This window comes from Macaca nemestrina, chromosome 14 (genome assembly GCF_043159975.1).
Source record: "Macaca nemestrina isolate mMacNem1 chromosome 14, mMacNem.hap1, whole genome shotgun sequence".
In the NCBI taxonomy this organism is placed as follows: domain Eukaryota; kingdom Metazoa; phylum Chordata; class Mammalia; order Primates; family Cercopithecidae; genus Macaca; species Macaca nemestrina.
The window spans coordinates 81,516,383-81,537,059 of NC_092138.1; the positions used below are offsets into that span (position 1 = coordinate 81,516,383).

The window sequence follows — 20,677 nt, forward strand, 5'->3', positions numbered from 1 at the left end:
ACACAAGTGCCCTCCTACACTCGCTTATGCTTATATATGTAGATAATTTTTTAAAATTCTACATCAGAAATTAGTATTGCCATGGCTAAAGATTGGGGTGAGAAAGTAGACTCATTGTGTATTTTTAACTACTAGAATTTTTATCACAAATCATTACTTTAAAATTAATTGTAAAATTGTAATTGAGTTTACAACTGTCAATAACAACAGGATACCAACTGAGCTGCTGGAAATTCAAAGCGGCTTTAGGTTTGTTTGCTGTGCAAATAGCATAATCACTATCGGTTCTAGTAATACAAATCACATACCCTAATTAAGTGATTGCATTATATCCAAATGGAATGACTGTAACAGACTAGAAATCCATTAACGGCACAGTTTTGCATTCAGAGGCCAAAATATTATTACAAATGAATACAAATAATGAGAAATAAATGAACCATGCATTAAACTCAAGAAGTTGAGCAAAAATATATAACGTCCCCAAAAGGAAAAAAGAAATTAAAACACGTGACTGAAATAGAAAATAAAAAATAATAAACTTGATTAAGACAACAAATCTGGTATTTAAAGAAACAACCTAAGAGACAAGTGTCTTATATATGACCAACAAAATAAAACAGATTAGAAAGAAGAGATAACCATAGATGATGAAGTTCACACACTAGAAGAAATTACATGAAATTATTTGCCAATAAGTTTGAAAGTATGGCTAAAATTGATGTTTTTCTAAGGAAACAAACTATGACAATTGATGCAATAGTTTGAAAATCTGAATATACCCAAAACAAAAAACATAGAGTATATAATTACTAAAAAAGTTCCTTCACCCCCTCAAAAGGCAACAGATTCTGATTGATTTGTAGATGAAATTTATCAAACCTAAGGGACGTATTACTTCCTATGGAATTTATATTGTTCCCCAAGCACTAAAATGTTTTAACAAATTCCAACTCATTCTAAGAGACCAAAATAAACTATAAAAAACTGACAAAACAAATCTCTCCACCACAAAACTGTAGATGAGTTTTTCTCAATGGGATCGGAATTGGCTTTGGGGATGAAAAACTTATTTGTTGCAGGTAACTGTTCCATGAATTATAGGGTCCTTAGCACCCTGCCCATTGTGGCCAGCAAAAACTACTCCCTCACATTCCCAAATGTCCCTGGAGAATACTCAGCAGGAAGTACCACCTTTCCTTGAGAATAACTGTATAGACCGTCAACTTCATGAGTATAATTGAATCCGTCAGCAGAATGCTATGATGCAACTAAAAAGGGTTAACACTAGGAAATCGCTTAATGCAATTCACCACACTATTAAGAAAAAATATTAGCACCAATGACTAGCATGGTAAAATCCAACATTTGCTTTTTTAAAAGGAAGATAAAACACCACCAACAAAAAATCAAAATATAATTACAAGTACAACACTTAGTAATCTGGGAATAGGGGGAAATTACAGAAAACTTATTAGAAACCAACAGAAATCTTATTTAACAATGATATACTAGAAGTATTCCATTAATATAAGGGATACGAAAAGGATATCTGTTTGTACTGACATTCTAGTCAATGAATTAAGCTGGAAAAGAAAAAAACTGATAAACAATTGAAAATAAGTTGTCTTCAGATTGCCTACTTGTTAATAGAGAAACTAAAATACCCGATAACTATTCAATCAACTATTGGAAAAAAATTTGTACCTCAGAAAAGTGGGCATATATAAATTAAAGTGCAAAACTAAATGGATTTCTTACAATAAATATGTAGGTCCCATTTGCAAGATAATCATCATTTAGCAAAATTATGTTATTCTTCAATAAAGAACATTATATAACTTTTAAGAAAAAATACCTAAATAAATGGAGCTAGTACCATATTCTTGAAGGGGAAGATTCAATACTTTTAAAATAGGAATTCTTTCAAAATTAGTTAGTGTATTAAACGCATTTGCAGGGGCAAGTTAATGAAGGGCTTATCTCATTAAAACATGATATAAAGCCACAGGTTTAAGCTAGTTTGGTACTAGCAGGAGGATTAGTGGCACACATTAGAATCCAAAAATGAATCTCTGCATAACAAAATCTAATACATATTTTAAAACATGAAGAAAAGATCAAATGCTCAATAAATAGTCTTGGAATAATTTGACATTAGGTTGAGGGAGGGATATCAAAGTTAGATTCCCATTATATATCAATACAATAATAAAATGAATAATCCAATTAAAATGCAAAATATTTTAATAGATGCTTCTCAAAAGAAAATGTATAAATGGCCCATTAAGCATATGAAAAGGTGATCAGCTTCACTAGTTATCAGGGAAATGCAAATTAAATCCACAATGAGATATGACTGCACACCCACTGAATGTCCAAATTTTAAAAGAGTGACCCTAGCAAATGCTGACTTGGATATAGTGGAACTGAAACTTTCATCACGGCTGGTGAAAATGTAATATGGTATTAATTATTTGGAAAACAGTTTGGCAGCTTCTTCAAAAGTTAAACATTCACATATCATATGACTCAGCCATTCTACTCCTTAATATTTATCCAAGAGAAAGGAAAGAATATGTCCACACAAAGATGTGTATGAAATGCTCAGGGCAAAATATTTGTAATAGTCAATAACTAGAAACAACCTAAAAGTCCATCCACAGATCAACAGATGAATATACAGTAGTGTTTGTGATCAATGGAATACTAGTCAGTAATAAATAGAAAGAAACAAACTATCAATATATGCAACAACATGTTATATGTCAATTATAGTTGAATAAAGTAGGAAAGAGAGAATGACAGAGAGAGAGAGTGAGGAAGAGATTGACCAACACTAGAAAGGCCAGCACCAACCATCTTTAGTTTCTTCTTCTTGTTACCTGTATAAAGTAGCTCATAGCTCAGCCCAGCGCAGTGGCTCACGCCTGTAATCCCAGCATTCTGGGAGGCTGAGGCAGGTGAATCATGAGGTCAGGAGTTCGAGACCAGCCTGACCAACATGGTGAAACCCCATCTCTACTAAAAATACAAAAATTAGCCAGGTGAGATGGCGTGTGCCTGTAATCCCAGCTACTTGGGAGGCTAAGGCAGGAGAATCGCCTGAACCTGGGAGGCAGAGGTTACAGTCGGCTGAGATCATGCCACTGCGCTCCAGCCTGGGTGACAGAGTGAGACTCCAAGAGAAGTCTCACTCTGTGAGGGAAGGAAGGGAGAAAGGGAGGAAGGCAGGCAGGCAGGCTGGCTGGCTCAAAAACACTCAATAAGCTTAGTGGTGCAGGCTGTGCCCTTCCTGGGGAAACCCATGATTGTCCAGCAATATCTGTGGCTGGGTGGTTGAGTCTGTTGATCGAGGGACGAAATGTTAGCAAGTGCTTTGGCTTCAGAACTAAAGTTCATCAGTATTAAATATGTTATTCTGATCTTAAAAAGAATAGCTAGCAGAGTGGGAAAGATTTAAAATGCTCCTACTAATGACATAATGGTAATAAATAAATGGGCACACTCATACACTGTTGATAGATGAGTCATTTGACCATCTTTTTGAAGGGCAATTTGGCAATATCTATCTAAATGTATAATGTCCTTTTTTACTCAACAATTCCATTTTAGAAGTGTATCATCCAGATATACTTGAAGAAGCATATAAAAATACGACCACAAAATGTTCAATGAAATATTCATAATGGTAGAAAATTAGAAACTATCTCAATATCCACTGATAGGATACATAAGTGGAGTAGTAAGCAGCCATTAAGCAGATTGGCACTGCTCTACCATAGTTACCCACATGGGAAGATATGCACATTACATTAAGTCTGTAAAGTTACATCATTTACAATAGGTCGCTTATTATAAAATTGCTATAGGTCTTATATGCATGTGTACCCTATGTGCATTTCAAAAAATGTCTAGAAGGATACACACCAAATCATTGGCAGCAGTTACCTTTAGGAACCAGAGGCAGTTGCATGGACTTTAAATTTTAATGTAAACATTGTTTTTGTAAATTTTTTGGTAAGAAATACGTTTTTCTAAGCCTGCCCAGGACAGGGTGGAAATTGACGGGAAAAAAAGTCCTGGAACCCACTGGGACACAAACTTGGTCTCAATTCCTGCTCTCATCCAGGGTAAGTGTTTGTAACTAAAAGTGGTATGGGACTGTCTGTTTCATGGACATCATTTTCCCACCTGCTTACACGTGGCCTCAGGGTGCTGGCCCGCATGAAGTACATCTACTATGCTCCCTGGTCTAAGCAGGAGGAGAAAAGAGGAAAGACAGACAGTGGACTTTGATAATGATATTGATGTAGATAACTAACCCTAAATTATTACTTTTTTTAATTCTGTGGAAATGCTTCATTAGAATAAATTAGAAATGCTTCAATGGAAAGAACTTCATTAAAAATGTTTTTAAAATAATGATAAAACCTTTATTAAACACTATTTACCATTAAAAAAAGAAACATGTTTTTCTTTAATAATTAAGGAAATGCACGACAATATTCACATGGGAACTCAAGAAGCTAGTTAGTGGGGAGGAAGAAAACTAGAGATATCTTGGAAATAAAATTTCTTTTAATCTCCAAGGCTGCATAATTTGGAGGACTTTAAAAGGTATGTATTCATCTTTTACAGGAGGAAAGAGACAGACCTGAGGTCAAACACTGTTTCTTTTCCTTACTGCTTATGGGACATTGGACAAGTTATTCACTTTTGTCCAGCCTCAATTTCCTTATGCGTCAAATGGGGATATGATCTACTTTCAGCACTATTGTGAGGACTGAATGAGACACTGCAAGTGGAATATGAAGCACAGAGCCACCTAATGGGTTCCCTTCATTTATTTCCTTTTCCTCTTCAGTGAATACCCAAAGGTTAGGCCTCCAAGAAATGTGGATATTTTGGGTGAACTGTTATTGGTTCTCCCAACCTAGAGATAGCAAAGTGGGAAGCTGTACTCCCTACAATGCCATTACCCTAGTCACAGAGTGACATCAGGCTGTCCTTTCATCTGAAACGATGCTGAAGTCACCCATCAGCATTTCTTGATGACTTCTTGAACTTCAGAGCCAGTCCCCTTTTTGCTTAAAATTAAAAATAAGGGACAGGTGCAGTGGCTCACACCTATAATCCCAGCCTTTTGGGAGACTGAGGTGGGAGGATCGCTTGAGCCTTGGAGTTCAAGACCAGCCTGGGCAGCAAGGTGAAACCCTATCTCTAGAAAAAGTAAAAAAAAAAAAACCAGCCAGGTGCAGTGGAGCACATCTGTGGTCCCAACGACATGGGAGGCCGAGGTGTGGGGACCGCTTGAGCCCAGGAGGTCGAGGTTGCAGTGAGTTATGATTGCGCCACTGCACTCCAGCCTGGGGGACAGAACAAGACCTAGTCTTAAAAAATAAAAAAAAAATCTAAAATGAGTATTTGCTTTTAATGTCTTAATTTTAGACCCTATCTCATTTGAAAAAGAATTTGAGGTAAGTTTAAAAGTTTAAATGGTCCTTTATTTTACCATCCTTCAAGTAAAGGGGAATAATTTCTAAGAGGAATGGGCTATCTCAGCCTGCTAAAGTACCACATTCTGGAAAAGGATGAAATCCTTCTGGCTTTAGAGAGCCTGGGAAGACAGGGTGTAGTGGATGCCCCTACATAGCCAGAACAGCTGCCCACAGCCAGGTGTAGCCAGCAAAGCTTCTGGGTGGCTTGCTCCAACCTCTCCTCTCGGGCAGACACTAGGGCCTGGTCACTTGGCTGTGTAGGCTGCACAATTAGTTATTGCTGCACGGGGACCCCCAGTCAGGGCCTAAGGCAGAGGCCAGATCTTCTTAGCTAGGAAACTAGGGGAAACCCACTTGTTTTTCAATGACAGGGCCTGACCTAGTTGAGATGTTTGAGGAAAACAGATAAGCCAGGGAGGGAACTCTTTAGGGAGCGAACATGCAGGCCTTGTATTTCTGTTTTTCACAGGTTACAGCTTGGGAGGGTCTGGTGGAGACTTATCAGACCACATAGCACTGACCGGGGGTGTTTGGAGCTGGATGCACTCTGGCCACCTCGGTAAGATTGGACCCCACCCTACAGAAACAGCTGGACTGCTGGGCAAAGGCCAGCACTGAGAGAATTTCATTGCAGAACAGTTCTGGCTAAAAAACAATAAAAAGAATTTTCCTAAGAAATAAAGTAGCAACAAAAGAGAACCAGATGCAGCCCAGAGGGGCTTCATGTTGGCCCCGTGTGAAGAATAGAAAGACAGCCGTTGGGACACCTGGGCACTTCTCTTGCTTCTCATGCCATTCACCCATCCATTTCGTATACATTTCTTTGTCAAAGATCTTAATCAGATCAGGTTTACAGAGTGAAAAATTTCATTAGGGAAGATGTAAGCTGGGTCAATTCCTTTGTCTTCCTTTAACTGTAAACCAGTAAAGTGCTCGCTTCCAGTTTAGATTAGAGGGAGAAATGTATTGCTCCATTTAATCCAGGTATATGATGCTAATGAAGAACTTCAAGTCCTGCTCATAATTATTCTTGTTACCACGAAAGATTTTTAACTGTGCTGGATACTTTCTAGGGCCCTCTTATTTTCAAAAACATTGCTGACAATTTTCTTTTTGACAGTTAGTTTTCAGACTCCTGCTATTTATTCAGGTCATTTGTGGCCTTTTGATTTTTAACTATGTAAAGTTTTGACGTGCAATTACATCTTTTAAATGCATTTATATATCTTTATAATGCTTAATTAAATTTATCAGGGGCAACCCACATTTGAAACATTTAAAAGGCATCTCAGAATGCTTTTTATTTGCTTAGTCTGATTATAACTCAATTACAACTTATTTTGTGTTTTGCACTTAAGTATTTGATTTTTACAACATTCCCCATTGTACTCCATGGTATGATCTAGAAAGTAACCCTACACTTAAGTAGGCAAGAAAAACAAAGGAAAGGATCTGGTAGAATACTACACTAAGGATGACCCAGAGTGAGGTTACTAGATTGGTGACTTTGGGATTTAAGCACTGTATGAACTTGAAGTAAACACAGAATACATTGAAGCATGACTTAAAATTTGGGAGGGGGTGAGTTAAATGACTTGTATTTGAATACGTAACTTTTTAGTGAACTCTTTAATCAGACAGAGACATTTATTTTCCTGAATCCTGCCTTCCTACCTGACATGGTTTGGCTCTGTATTCCCAGCCAAATCTTATCTTGTAGCTCCCATAATTCCCACGTGTTATGGAAGGGACTGGTGGGAGATGACTGAATCATGGGGAGGGTCTTGCCTGTGCTGTTCTCGTGATAGCAAATGGGTCTCATGAGATCTGATTTAAAAACAGGAGTTTCTCTGCATTAGCTCTCTCTTTGCCTGCCGCCATCCATGTAAGATGTGACTTGCTCTTCCTTGCCTTCCTCCGTGATTGTGTAGCCTCCCAGTCATGTGGAACCATAAGTCCAATAAACCTCTTTCTTTTGTAAATTGCCTAGTTGCCGGTATGTCTTTATCAGCAGTGTGAAAACAGACTAATACAGTATGCTTCAACCCCCTTAGCATGCTGGCAAAGTTCTTATGCATCAGAATTACAAACAGATCTTATAGGGAGAAACTTTTGCATCCGTGTCATCTGTTTATCTGAGAGTGGAACAGCATTTGGCTTCCTCTTCCATAAGTTAGAGGCATCTGTGTTCTTCAAATCATAGCATCCTTACTAAGCTCCATCACACTGTCTTTGAAGATAAGACAACTTAAGGTAGAAGGAAAAAGATAACTGGAGAACTAATTCTAGAAAGACAGGGAGGAACATTTAAAAGTAGAAAAAATAACTAGATATAGATTAAAATAAGGCCTTTGATTTTCTTTTTCCTTTTCTTTTTTTTTTAATGAGCAGATATCCACACTACTGTAGTCAAGGATCATTGTCTCTGTGTTGCTGTTATTGTTGAATTTTCATTACTTGGGGATTATTTCACAAGGGATACATAAAATCCTCAAACGCAGAATTTCTGGAGGAAGGAAGAAAATATTTAATAGCAAAAACAGTGAGCTCAAGAAACCCTAGTAATTAGAATCATAGTCTTGACAAGTCAGATTTTCACTGGTCTTCAGATACGTATTTCAAGAGTTGAAAAAACTAGTGACTCATTTCTGTGACACTGGTGCCTGTGGGAGTCCAGTGAAAGCCAAGGCTCTATCCTGAAGGGTAAAAAGGACCCTAAAACAGCACAACGCTTACAATTCCAAGCAATACAAACCAATATTTCTAGACCAAGTTATTTTTTCCAGTGCTAGTTTTGCTTTTAGAAATTTAAAATATATGTGTCTGTTTGACTTTGCCCAGTAGCTTTGGAATTACAAAATTATTTTATCAGAGAATTAACATAACTTGGCACTTTTATTCATTTACATATGAAGTAAAAACATTTTTATGTAGATTACCATGTGCAAAGAAACATGAATTTAAATCTAACTTTTGTACTAGTATTGTAGTGACAGCTTCCATCCATTTACCCATCCTTTTCTCCAGACAGAAATAGTCTACAGTGAGGCAGTATGAAACTCTAAGAATACTATATTTAGAGTGGGAGAACCGGATTTAAAATGTTTTAAAAGTTGCAAGGGTCCTCAAGGGTCATCTGGTTTACAGCACAAATTTACGAGATGAAGACAGCTATGTTTAAAAGCAAGCCTCCAATATTGTCCTTTCCACAAAACATGCAATGGTTTGATCTTTTGACTAGCACCAACTTCTCTAGGCCTCAAATTCTTCATCTGCAAAATGAAGGAGATCACTTAACAGCCTGAGAAATCTCTGGCTAATTAAACTAGAATTTTTAACTTGCTCCTTTTCTGCAGCACTGAATTCTTATTTTTATTGTAAGATGCAGTATTCATAAAATCAGGCCTTTCACATAATGTGTGTCACCTTAACTCCAAAACATCCTATGAGTGTTTTCACTGCATTCGTGCAAAGAAAAAAAATGAGATAATTCCTTGTAGTTGTAACCATCATATAAAGTAACAGATTTTGATAAATACCAAAAACCTGATAATCCCCTTAGGTTCCTTGGACAAATATCAGATAATTGTTTTTTTTAAAATATAATACAAATTATTCCATTACCCAAATGATTGTTCTGGAGAATTAATGTTAAGAATGGAAATACTGGCTACATTTTATTACACATAAAGAATCAGAATATAGGATACTTAGGATGAGTTTCCTTCTTCACAATGTGAAATCATTAGGAAGCTTCAATTTACTATGAAATTTCTAGACATTTGAAATGACTATCTTTTTTCACAGTTGAAACTCTAGGAAATGTCTGAATTAAAGTACAAAGTAAAAATGATGGCATCCATCCATTCAGTTAAAACGAAAATTATCTACATCAAGAATTTTCAGAAGTTCATTTGATCCATAAATAGTGTCAAGCAGCTATCTTGTGCAATGCAATGTGGTCAGTGTCTTTGGGAGAATATAGAGATGAAATAAAACACAGACCCGGCTTGAGGAGACCAGAAACTGAAGCTGAGAAGAAAGGCATTTATGTAGCTAAACGGGAAACATAAGTGCAGGGAATAGCAGAGGGAGGAGAAAGGAAATGACAGGGAGAGAAAGAAAGCAAGAGAAAATCACCTAGACCAGTGCTTCACCAACTTGAATGTGTACATGAATCACTGACAGATCTATTAAAACACAAATTCCGATTCGGTAGGTCTGGAGTGGGACATGAGAGTCAGCATTTCTAACAGCTGTCAGGTAATGCTAATGTTACTCATCCATGTACAGCACTTTGGGTAGCAAGAGTCTAGAAGATCAGCACTCAATAGAACTTTTTGCAATGATAGAAATGTTCTGTATCAGAGCTGTTGAATGTGGTAGCCGCTAGGCACATATGGCTATCAAGCACTTGAAAAATGATGAGTGCAACTGAGAAACTGAATTTTTCAATTTGTTTAACTGTAATGAATTTAAATTTGAACAGACATGTGTGTCTAATAGCTACCCTATTGGACAGTGCAGCTCTAGACTATGCAGTTAGTTTAGAGCAAACTGAATAGGGAAGCCTCAATTTCCTACATGCTTTGAGTATATAAATTAACCTAGCTCAGAATTTCTCTACTTTGGCTAGATGAGATTCTTTCTTGTGGGACTGTTCATTCCATTGTAAGATATTTAGCAGCACAGCTGGCTTTTGCCCACTCGATGCCCGTAATACACCACCACCCCCCACAGCCCCAATTGCGAAAATAAAAAATGTCTCCAAACATTGCCAAATGTTTTCCCAGGGCAAAGTCAGTGGTGTAGATAATGCTTTTACATAAAAAGTTATATGAGACAAATAGCAACACTCTTTAAAATAACTCACTTATTTGTATTCATTTTCTATTTCTGCTGTAACAAACTATCACAAAATTTTCTGACTCAGAATAACCCAAATTTATTATCTTATAATTCTAGAAGTCAGAAATCTGATGTGAGTCCTTGCTAGGCTAAAATCAAAGTGTTAGCAGAGCTGTAATTCTTTCTTTAGGATCCAGGGAAGAATCGGTTTCCTTGACTTTTCCAGCTTCCAGAAGCTTCCACTGCTCATGGACCCTTCCTCTATCTCCAAAGCCAGTGATCCAGCATAAAACCTCCCTGTCTCAAGGCCTTTAACTTAATCACATCTGCAAAGTCTCTTTTGCCATGTGGAGTGGCATATTCACAGGTTCCAGGGAAAAGGATGTGAGCATCTTTAGTGATCCATATTTCTCACTTCCACCATGTTAAAATTAAAATTACAATTGTAAATTATTTCATACCTAGAATAACTTATGATAAAGTTTTCCCCCAAAATTCAAGAGAACAGGAATTTTCTTCTGTGCCACAAGTACTTTCCTACCTGAGAACATTTCATAGCATTTATAGTCACACATAAATTCATCTAAAGAAGAACCAATGTTACAGTTTCTGGCACCATTCCCAGGCTTTCTTGACCCTGTTGCTATCACTAGTATAAAATTACATTTTTAATGCCCAACAAATGAGGAAATATGATTCATTTCTGAATCTCTGGGTGTTTCCTGAAATTTAAGAATTCCATTTGTATTTTATAGACTTATATTTACTACTTTAAATTTTTCTTTTAGATATATCTTAAAAGTGAAGGTAGTATTTGGTTATTTGAACCCTCATCCAAAACCTTCATCAGCACCTTCCCTGTGTTTTTTAGATTTTTGCTCATATGTGCCAAGGGCTAGGACATCTTAAGTTACAGAACACTTAGTGACAAATTTAATTGAATCTAATTATAGTGCTGAAATGTTTAAAACAAACCTTTTCTTCAATCTGTTCCTATAAACTGCTCTTTAGAGTGAAAGCCTGCATCTGTTCAAAATGTTTCTGAGATGGGCGAGGATGAGTAAATAAAGCCAGATGGCATTTACACTTGGGGTTTCTTTCCCTTTTTGAGTTTGACATATAAGATTTGACTGTCTTTAAAAGCTCATTTTTCCCAGCCGGTGAATTTGACAAGAGGTGATTAGGAGGAAGTGGTGAGAAGGAGAAGTGGTGGCCTAAAGATAGAGTATTTGTTGACTCACATTCCCACTACGACAAGAGTGGCAAAACTGAAAATGAGGCTTTAACTCTTCCTCCACACTCCTAAAGATGTAAGAATTTCAGCTCATTGAAGCCCATAGAGGCAGCATATATTAGTCTGTTCTCATGCTGCTAATAAAGACATACCTGAGACTGGGTAATTTATAAAGGAAAGAGGTTTAATGGACTCACAGTTCCACATAACTAGGAAGGCCTCACAATCATGGTGAGAGAGCAAGGTATGTCTTACATGCAGCAGGCAAGAGAGAGTGTGTGCAGGGGAACTGCCCTTTATAAAACCATCAGATCTCATGAGACTTATTCACCATCATGAGAACAGCATGGGAAAGACCCACCTCCATGATTCAATTACCTCCCACCAGGTACCTCCCATGACATGTGGGAATTGTGGCGGCTACAATTCAAGATGAGATTTGGGTGGGGACACAGCCAAACCATATCACAGCGTGATTATGACGTAGGGGGAAGAAAGAAGGCAGGTAGACTGCATTTCAGTTTTGTTTACAGGGAACTATGAAAGGTAGAAACATAAAGAAATAGAGAACTTTCTACTGAAACAAAGCCACAAACCAAATTCATTTTTTCTATTATGAGTAGTCTTACGGGTCTTCTCCCACCCCACCTCTAACCAAAAATAATCCCTGCACAAGAATTCTGGTCTGGACAAGATTGTATGGATACTTTTTCCCTGTTCCTCCCAGCTAAGTATAAATATAAACCCTAGAAAAAACACAAAAAGAAGCCAGAGAACTCCAAAAGATGAACTGGTTAGATACCTCACAACTAGAGGAATGTCATAGTGACAGTGTCTTACAACCCACAACCTCACAGAAGGTCACCCAAGCCCAGTGTTTCTAGGGCCTCATCCTAGTGGCCAGCCCAAATAGGCTCATTCCCACTCAGACCAAAGGGGAGTCCCAATAACACTACCAGGCTGACCAGCGGTACTAGCCAGGGAAAATGGAGCAGGAGCCATGATGATATGGTTTGGCTGTGTCCCCACCCAAATCTCATCTTGAATTGTAGTTCCCATAATCCCGTGTTGTGGGGGACCTGGTGGGAGGTCACTGAATCATGGGGGTGGATACCCTTAAGCTGTTCTTGTGATATTAAGTTATCACGACATCTGATGAGTTCATAAGGGGTGTTTCCCACTTTGCTCAACACTTCTCTCTCCTGCGGCCTTGTGAAGAAGGATGTGTTTGCTTCCCCTTCCACCATGATTATAAGTTTCCTGAGGCCTTCCCAGCCATGTGGAACTGGGAGTCAATTAAACCTCTTTCCTTTATAAATTACCCAGTCTCAGGTATGTCTTTATTAGCAGTGTGAGACCAATATACCTGCTGACTATGAGACAGGAAAGCACTCTCCTTACTCACCAAGCCTAAGACTTCCTTCCTCCAATAAAAAACAGCAGGTGCCTTGCATCACTAGCAAAGGGGATCCTGCCACAAAAAAAGGCACCACCTGGGAAGTGTTTTCCTTGGAGAGAGGGGCAGTCCTCAGCACTAGTGCCTGTCTCCAGGATATCTGTTTGTATTCCCTCTACCCCCATCAGAGGCATCATGAGGCTTTACCCAGGAGCTCCACTCCTTCAGGCAGCACCAGCAGGTACCAGGAGGAACCCCAGCAGCCCCAGATAAACCAAGCAGACCAAAATAGCACCACAAAGTCTCTGAAAATGTAATTGTTATTGGATGCACAGCCCACAAAATTAGGCAAGGATTTTCTTGCTAAACCTAAATGGGATGACTGCTTACTAAAACAAAAGATTTAAATCAGACTCGGAGTCTCCTAACACCATAGCCAAATTCCAGGATAGAATGAAAAATTACCCATCAAACCAAAAATCAGGAAAATCACAACTTGACTCTGAAATGACAATGGACACTAACCCTGAGATGAATCAGATGAAGAACTTATTGACAAATATTTTAAAGCACCCATCCTCAAAATGGTGCAATGAATAATTGCAAATTATTTAGAAACAAATGAAAAAACAGAAAATCTCAGCCAAGAACTAGAAGTTACAAAAAAAGAACCACAGCGCTCACAGTTCAGCAGCAAATACGCTAACATTTGAACAGCATAGATAAGATTAGCATGGTCCCCCGCACAAAGGTGACATGCAAAGTCGTGACGTGTTCCATATTTTTTAAGAAATTAAAAAAACAACCAAATGGAAATTGTAAAACTAAAAAGTACAACAAATATAAACTTAGTGGGTTCAATAGTAAAATGAAGGCAACAAAGGACAGAATCAGTGAACCTGAGAACAAATCAACAGAATTACCAAATTTATTCACTATGAACAAGAATAGACTAAAACCCGACAAATAGCAGACCCTCCAGGACTTGTAACACAATGACAAAATGTTCAACATTCATATTACAGAGGTCCAGCACAGAGGGAAAAAAAGAGAGTAGGTCTGAAAAAGTATATTTAAAAAAATGACTTAAAATTTTCTAAATTTGGCAAAAAAATACAAATCTACAGATTCATAAGCTGTATAAATCTCAAACAGGATAAACCCAAAGAAATCCAGATCAGGACATTTCATAATTAAAATTTTGAGAAGTGAATTGAAAAAAAGAAGTCTTGAAAGCATTCAGACATTCCGAGAGCAACAATATATTACCCATTAGGGAACATCAACTCAAATAACAGCAAATTTCTTACCTGAAACCATACAGGCCAGAAGGACAAGGTGCATTTTCCAAGTGCTGAAAACAAAGAACTGTCATCTTCAAATTCTATATCCAGGAAAATGATACTTCAAGAATGAAGGGAATACAGAAACATTCTCAGATGCAAGAAACAAAAAGATTGTGTTGCTAGCAGACCTTTTAAAAATTGCTAAAATAAGTTTTTTGAACAGAAAGAAAATGATGGAAGATGGAATCTTGGAGCATGAGGAAAGAAAATAACAAAAAAACAAGCTGAAATATGGCTACATATGATAGATGATTCTCCTCATGAGTTTCATAAGACATATTAGATGACTGAAACAAACATTATAACACCATCTGATACTCAAGATAATAATATTTAAAAGAGGGAAAGGTAAAAGCGTTTCAATGAAAATAAGGCTCCCATGTGTCACTCCAAGTGGTAAAACGTTGATATCAGTAGACTGTGATAAGTCATATGTGTATTGTAATGAGAGAGCAACCAAAAGGAAAATTATTCAGAGGTATATTCAAAGACATAATAAATTGAAGTATAATCCCAAAAGTCCTCAATATCTTTGAGATTCTGCATATTAAATGACTCAATATAAATAAAAGCATAAAGTTCACAGCAAAGCCCTAGGCTATGAGCTACCTCATTCGGAGACAGAACTACACTGGAGCATGTTTCTGACTCTTAACTAGGAATGTGGATCACCAGAAATTCCTGGACCTTAACTGCCACATCTTTGAAATAGGAGTGGCTGGAGAAGTAGGTCTGAAAGACAACCTGGACCACACCCAGTGATAATTCTATACATTATTACAGGTTTTAATTCTTCTCATCCATCCTGTGTTATCCCTTATTATTCAGATGTCTTTCAAAGTGCTCTGAAAACTGTAAGCAAGTTCACAATCCAAAGAGGATATTGTATGACACACTCCAATCTCTCACAAACCCCAAAGTAGAGAGGAGAGGAAGTGACAGAAGGAAGACACTTCAAGTGTAGCATAAACCCTCTGGAGCATGGACCATTTCCACTTAGAGGAATTATTCATTTCTTTCCCACCTCTGGTACGGAACACAAATAAGAAAAGCAGAGTTAACTATTTACTGTTGTTCATTCAGCATCCTCTTAGATCAGCTATAACAAATCCCCGGAACTAAAGGAACTATATGAAAATTGGCTGATGCCGATCATGGTCCACCAACTTAACATGCTCTCACTTCTTCCTCAGTTCACCACGCTATCCTATTCCAAGTCTGCATAAGTGGCAAGATAATTTGCCTTTGAGAAGTGCTAGGTCATATATGGATGGTTGGGTACACTGTACAATAACATGCATTTAAAACAAAATATGCCTTTGCTATTTTTTTTTTTTCAGACGGAGTGTCACTCTGTTACCCAGGCTGGATTGCAGTGGCATGCTCTTGGCTCACTGCAACCTCTGTCACCCAGGTTGAAGCGATTCTCCTGCCTCACCTTCCCCCAGTAGCTGGGATTACAGGCGTGTGACACTACACCCAGATAATTTTTGTTTATTATTATTTTTAGTACAGACGGGGTTTCACCATGTTGTCCAGGCTGGTCTCAAACTCCAGACCTCAAATGATCCGCTTGCCTCGGCCTCCCAAAGGGCTGGGATTATAGGCGTTAGCCACCGCGCCCAGCCTGCTATGTTTTATAAATAAGTATAAACACCTTAATTGCACCATTTACCGTAAAAGTTAAAAGGTTTCCATTTTCTTATCAGTCATATGTAAAGATTTAAAAGGCTCTAAACATTTCCTCAGTGTCTTATGTTCTACGGAATTATTTTTCCTAGACAGATAGTGGTGAACCTACCTGGGCTAGAACATGCCAGTGTGTGCACTTGCTGGCTGAGTGTCCTGGCTCAATACCCTGAGGTTCAGTTTCTTTGTTTATGAAAAGGATATGGTAATACCTAATTTATAGCAGTGCTATAAGAACCAAATGAATTTCTGTATCTCAAACACTTGACATGTAATAAGCTTTCTACAGTAGCTATTATAATCCAGGAGCATGCTCTTTGTCAGAAACTTCACCATAGGTAGCAATGGATTTGGAAACAAAGTAAAACATTTCAAGAAATCAGATTAGTAAAGGTTATAGCACAAAAATACATCAAGTTCTATGGACAAGATAGATGTTACCTCTAAAGCCAAAATTCTCCCTGCTTATGTTAGGGACTTCTAAGATCCTTGGAACTCTAGAATCAACCATCTGACTACATTGCTGGTCCACTCTCTGTCTTCTATTACATGTAGGATGATGTTAACCCTTCCTACCTTGGTGTAATGTGTTTCATTAAAAAAAGGAAAAAATCCGGCCAGGCGCCCTGGCTCACGCCTGTAATCCCAGCACTTTGGGAGGCCGAGGCGGGCGGATCACGAGGCCAGGAGATCAAGACCATCCTGACTAACACTGTGAAACCCCGTCTCTACCAAAAATACAAAAAATTAGCCAGGCGTGGTGGTGGGCGCCTGTAGTCCCAGGTACTCGAGAGGCTGAGGCAGGAGAATGGCATGAACCTGGAATGCGGGAGAATGGCGTGAACCTGGAAGGCGGAGCTTGCAGTGAGCGGAGATCGCGCCACTGCACTCCAGCCTGGGCGACAGAGCAAGACTCCGTCTCAAAAAAAAAAAAAAAAAAAAAAAAAGGAAAAAATCCTACTTCTTAATTTGTATAATATAATATTCACACTGGTGATGTTTTTAAAAAACTTATTTCAAGCCGTGTGTTCTTTTCTTTGGGTGAAAACTTCTGATTACTTCTGATTAAAGACACATAATCATGAAGAGTATCATCTACATAATTTTAGCCTGTGCTAGGAATGCACGTTTATCTTTTCATTTTTAGTACCAACCAAACATATGCCAAAATGGTCACCTCCAAATATTATCTAATAAAAGTACATATTCTGATCATTGTGTGGTAGAACATTTTTTCATATTAAAATATTTTTCTTGGGTTTGACTCTGAAACTTAGGAAAATAAAATGCTTCACAACAACAATACTATTATGGCTCATAATCAGTTATCAAAATACTTTTAAAACAGCTTATTTTCTTCTAGAATGAAACTTTTTAAATTAAAATGCTTTTCCACATAAAATGCATAAGTATATTCGGCAAATACAAAACGTAACAAATACAAAACATAACAAATACATCACATAAAGTAAATGAACTATATATTTACTTGCAAAACCAAAGTATCTATGGAGTGACACTGGATATATATGCTTTGAAGGCCAACTTAAGGATAAAGGAAGTTTCTAAAAATTATGATATAAAAATCCTTTATTGATGCAAAATGGATTCACATTAACATTTTAATTATGTAACTTAAAAAACTAGAATTAAGAACAAAACAACTTCTATGAACGTACATTTTCTGGTATTACATGCAGCTATCTGATTTCAAAAGTTGATATATATTTGAAAAATGTTAAAAATTACATTGATCATATCACTTTAACAAAAAGGAGAAAAGGATAATACTACCTCTGAGAAAGGACTAAATCTTATTTAAGAATTTGATGGCCCCGATGTCATAAACAATAAATATTCCTGATAATATTCTGTCCGGCGAAAAATCAAGAGAGGAAGAGAGAAGCTAAGATGAACAGAGATATATGGTGAACAACCTAGAATGACTCACTGGAGACTTGATGGGCCCTGAGCCACTGATGGTTCTAATACCCTTAGCTCTGTAAAAAGGTAAGGGGTAATCATTCTTGGTCTTTAATGGAACAGACTCTGGTGAAAGAAAGGGAATAAACTATAGGGATAAAGAACACACAACCACCTCAGCCAAAATAAACAGGTTACCTGTAAAGGGAGAATAATCAGACTGATCCCAGACTTTTCTATAACAATGTTAAAAATCAGGTTCCAGTAAAGCAACATCTATATGAGTTCACAGAAACTGTTTTGATTCATTAATTCTATATTCTCTCTTGACATTCACATGTCTGGACAACAGGAAAATCTCAGATAAAGGATATGTGTTTTCTTTACATGGTGGGACTACAGGTTACTATTTTCTCTCTTTGATTCTTAATATTTCCCTATATATCTGTACTGATCATATGTTATCTTTACAGAAGAAAATAATTTTTATTAATAATAATGCAGAGATTAAAACAGAAAGAGCAGAAACTACAGAGAGCATAAGGATGGCTTACTATGCAAAGAACAGTAATTTGATTTACATCAGTTTAATTGTTCTAAAACTTTCACATCAAAAAAGAAAGACTTAACCTTTGACAAAACACACACACACACACACACACACACAGCTATTCTGATTTCAGGGAAAAGCTAAAATAGATTCATAAGAAAATTACACTACAGAAGATGGAGGCTAAGGCTTATAGCCAACCCAAATAATTCTGCTTCTCATCAGTTGCTTCTTGTTTACTTGTTCTTCGGAAATAAATAGTGTGTTCTTCTTTTCTTTTTTTTTCCCTTATGCATATTTTAGGAACATTTTTCTATTTAAACTAGGAACTAAATTATTATTAATTTTAAATATCTAAATGTTTATAAATAGTAAGCTATTTTAAAATATTTTACTTAAATTATTTTAAAATAACATTTGTTTAAATATTTTTATAATTCATTAATGCTTAATAAACTATTAATAAATTTATATGGATTATAATTAACTATATATTAGTAAATTGATACTAATAAGTTATTGTCTAGATGCTATTTTATTAAAATTTAAATGTACTGAATTATAATTATTTTCATCATAAAGTATTAAAACAGGAAATTACTACTGAAATTAGTCTCTTGTCATATATTATATTCAAGAGAAATCCAAAGGGAAATATAAAGCGGAATAACCTTAAAGGAAAAAATACATTTTGAGGATGAATGGAACATTCTGGTATTTCAGAGAGATTCATTAGTTAGTGAAGTTACCTAAGCACTATGAGGAAGTACCTTTTCTTCTGTGGACCAGGAATTCCCTGACACGAATACGACTTCCTAAGAGGCCATGAAAATGCAAAGGGCCAGCTCTTGGAGTTGCCCTTCCTGGAAAGAACTATATTGAAGGGAAAGGGCAGGTGTGACCAGCATCCTTTCAGAAGAACTGGTGTGGTCACATAGAGAAAAATGTTCAAGGAGTCTTATAGTTTCCATTTCAGAAGGGACAAGAGAACTACCAATCAGATGCCAGGGTAGTATTGAAACCAACCCCATTGTTCCACAGACTGTTCTTTTTGATAAACATAGAAATTGACCTTTTTTGTTTTAAAGCTTACTTGAAACTTATATTTATTTTATCTGAGTTCCTTTCTTAGGAAAGGACCTTCAGGCCTCTCAAAAAAGTATCAAAGAAGTGAAACTCACCAGATCACTGCACCAAATGCCACATCCCTCACTCGTCATGATTGCATTCATTGCCCCTCTCTAGTTCCTGTTTCTTACACATTGTGACTTTTTTTTCCCTTCTATATAAACCCTTGGTTTTAGTCAGTCAGGGAGATGGGTTTGAGTCTGGCTCCCATCTCCTCAGCTGCAGCACCCAAGTAAAGCCTTCTTCCTTGGCAATGCTTGGCATCTCAGTGATTGGCTTTCTGTGCAGCAGGCAGCAGGACCTAGACCAAACCCCTGGTGTTTCAGTAACAGTATAAGTTACATGATCCTAGCACCTACTTGTACAGGCACAGCTCATTTCACTATGCTCATTACATTTTTTAGAGACTGAAGGTTTGTGGCAGCCCCATATCACATAAGGATAGTGGCACCTCTTCTCCAGTAGCATGTGCTCACTTTGTGTCTGTGTCACATCTTGGTAATCCTCACAATATTTCAAACTTTTCGTTATTATATCTGTTCTGGTGATCTGTGACAAGTGATCTTTTTGTTTTGCTTCATTTATTAAATAAAGTGTTTTATTTATGTATTTATTTATTTAGAGACAGGGCCTGGCTCTGTTGCCATGACTAGAGTGCAGTGGTGTGATCTCGGCTCACTGTGACCTCTGTTTCCTGGGCTCAAAAGTGATCCTCCCACCTCAGCCTCCCGTGTAGCTGGGACTAGCTGGGAATATAGGTGCCTGCCACCATGCTCGGCTAATTTTTTGCAATTTTTGGAGAGACAGGGTTTCATCGTGTTGCCCAGGCTGGTCTCAAACTCCTGAGCTCAAGCTATCCACCTGCCTCAGCCTCCCAAAGTGCTGGAATTATAGGCATGAGCCACCACGCCCAACTCAAATGTTATTTTTAGAGCAGGTTAGTTTCACAACATAACTGACCAATAAGTACAGAAAGGAAATTCCACCTAGGATTTTCATAGGTGGAGAGGAAAAGTCAATGTCTGGCTTCTAAGCTTCAAAGGGTAGGCTGACTCTCTTGTT

At 37.4% G+C, this 20,677-nt stretch overlaps 1 protein-coding gene and 1 non-coding gene across 8 annotated transcripts in view; one reads left to right on the forward strand and one right to left on the reverse strand.

Moving 5' to 3' along the window:
* Positions 1 to 20,677, reverse strand: part of LOC105481062 (lysophosphatidic acid receptor 1) — a 170,417-nt gene that overhangs the window by 15,847 nt on the left and 133,893 nt on the right. The window lies entirely within an intron of this gene.
* Positions 13,656 to 13,765, forward strand: LOC112426535 (U6 spliceosomal RNA). Its single transcript, XR_003017903.1, has one exon. It is a non-coding gene; the product is annotated as a U6 spliceosomal RNA (small nuclear RNA).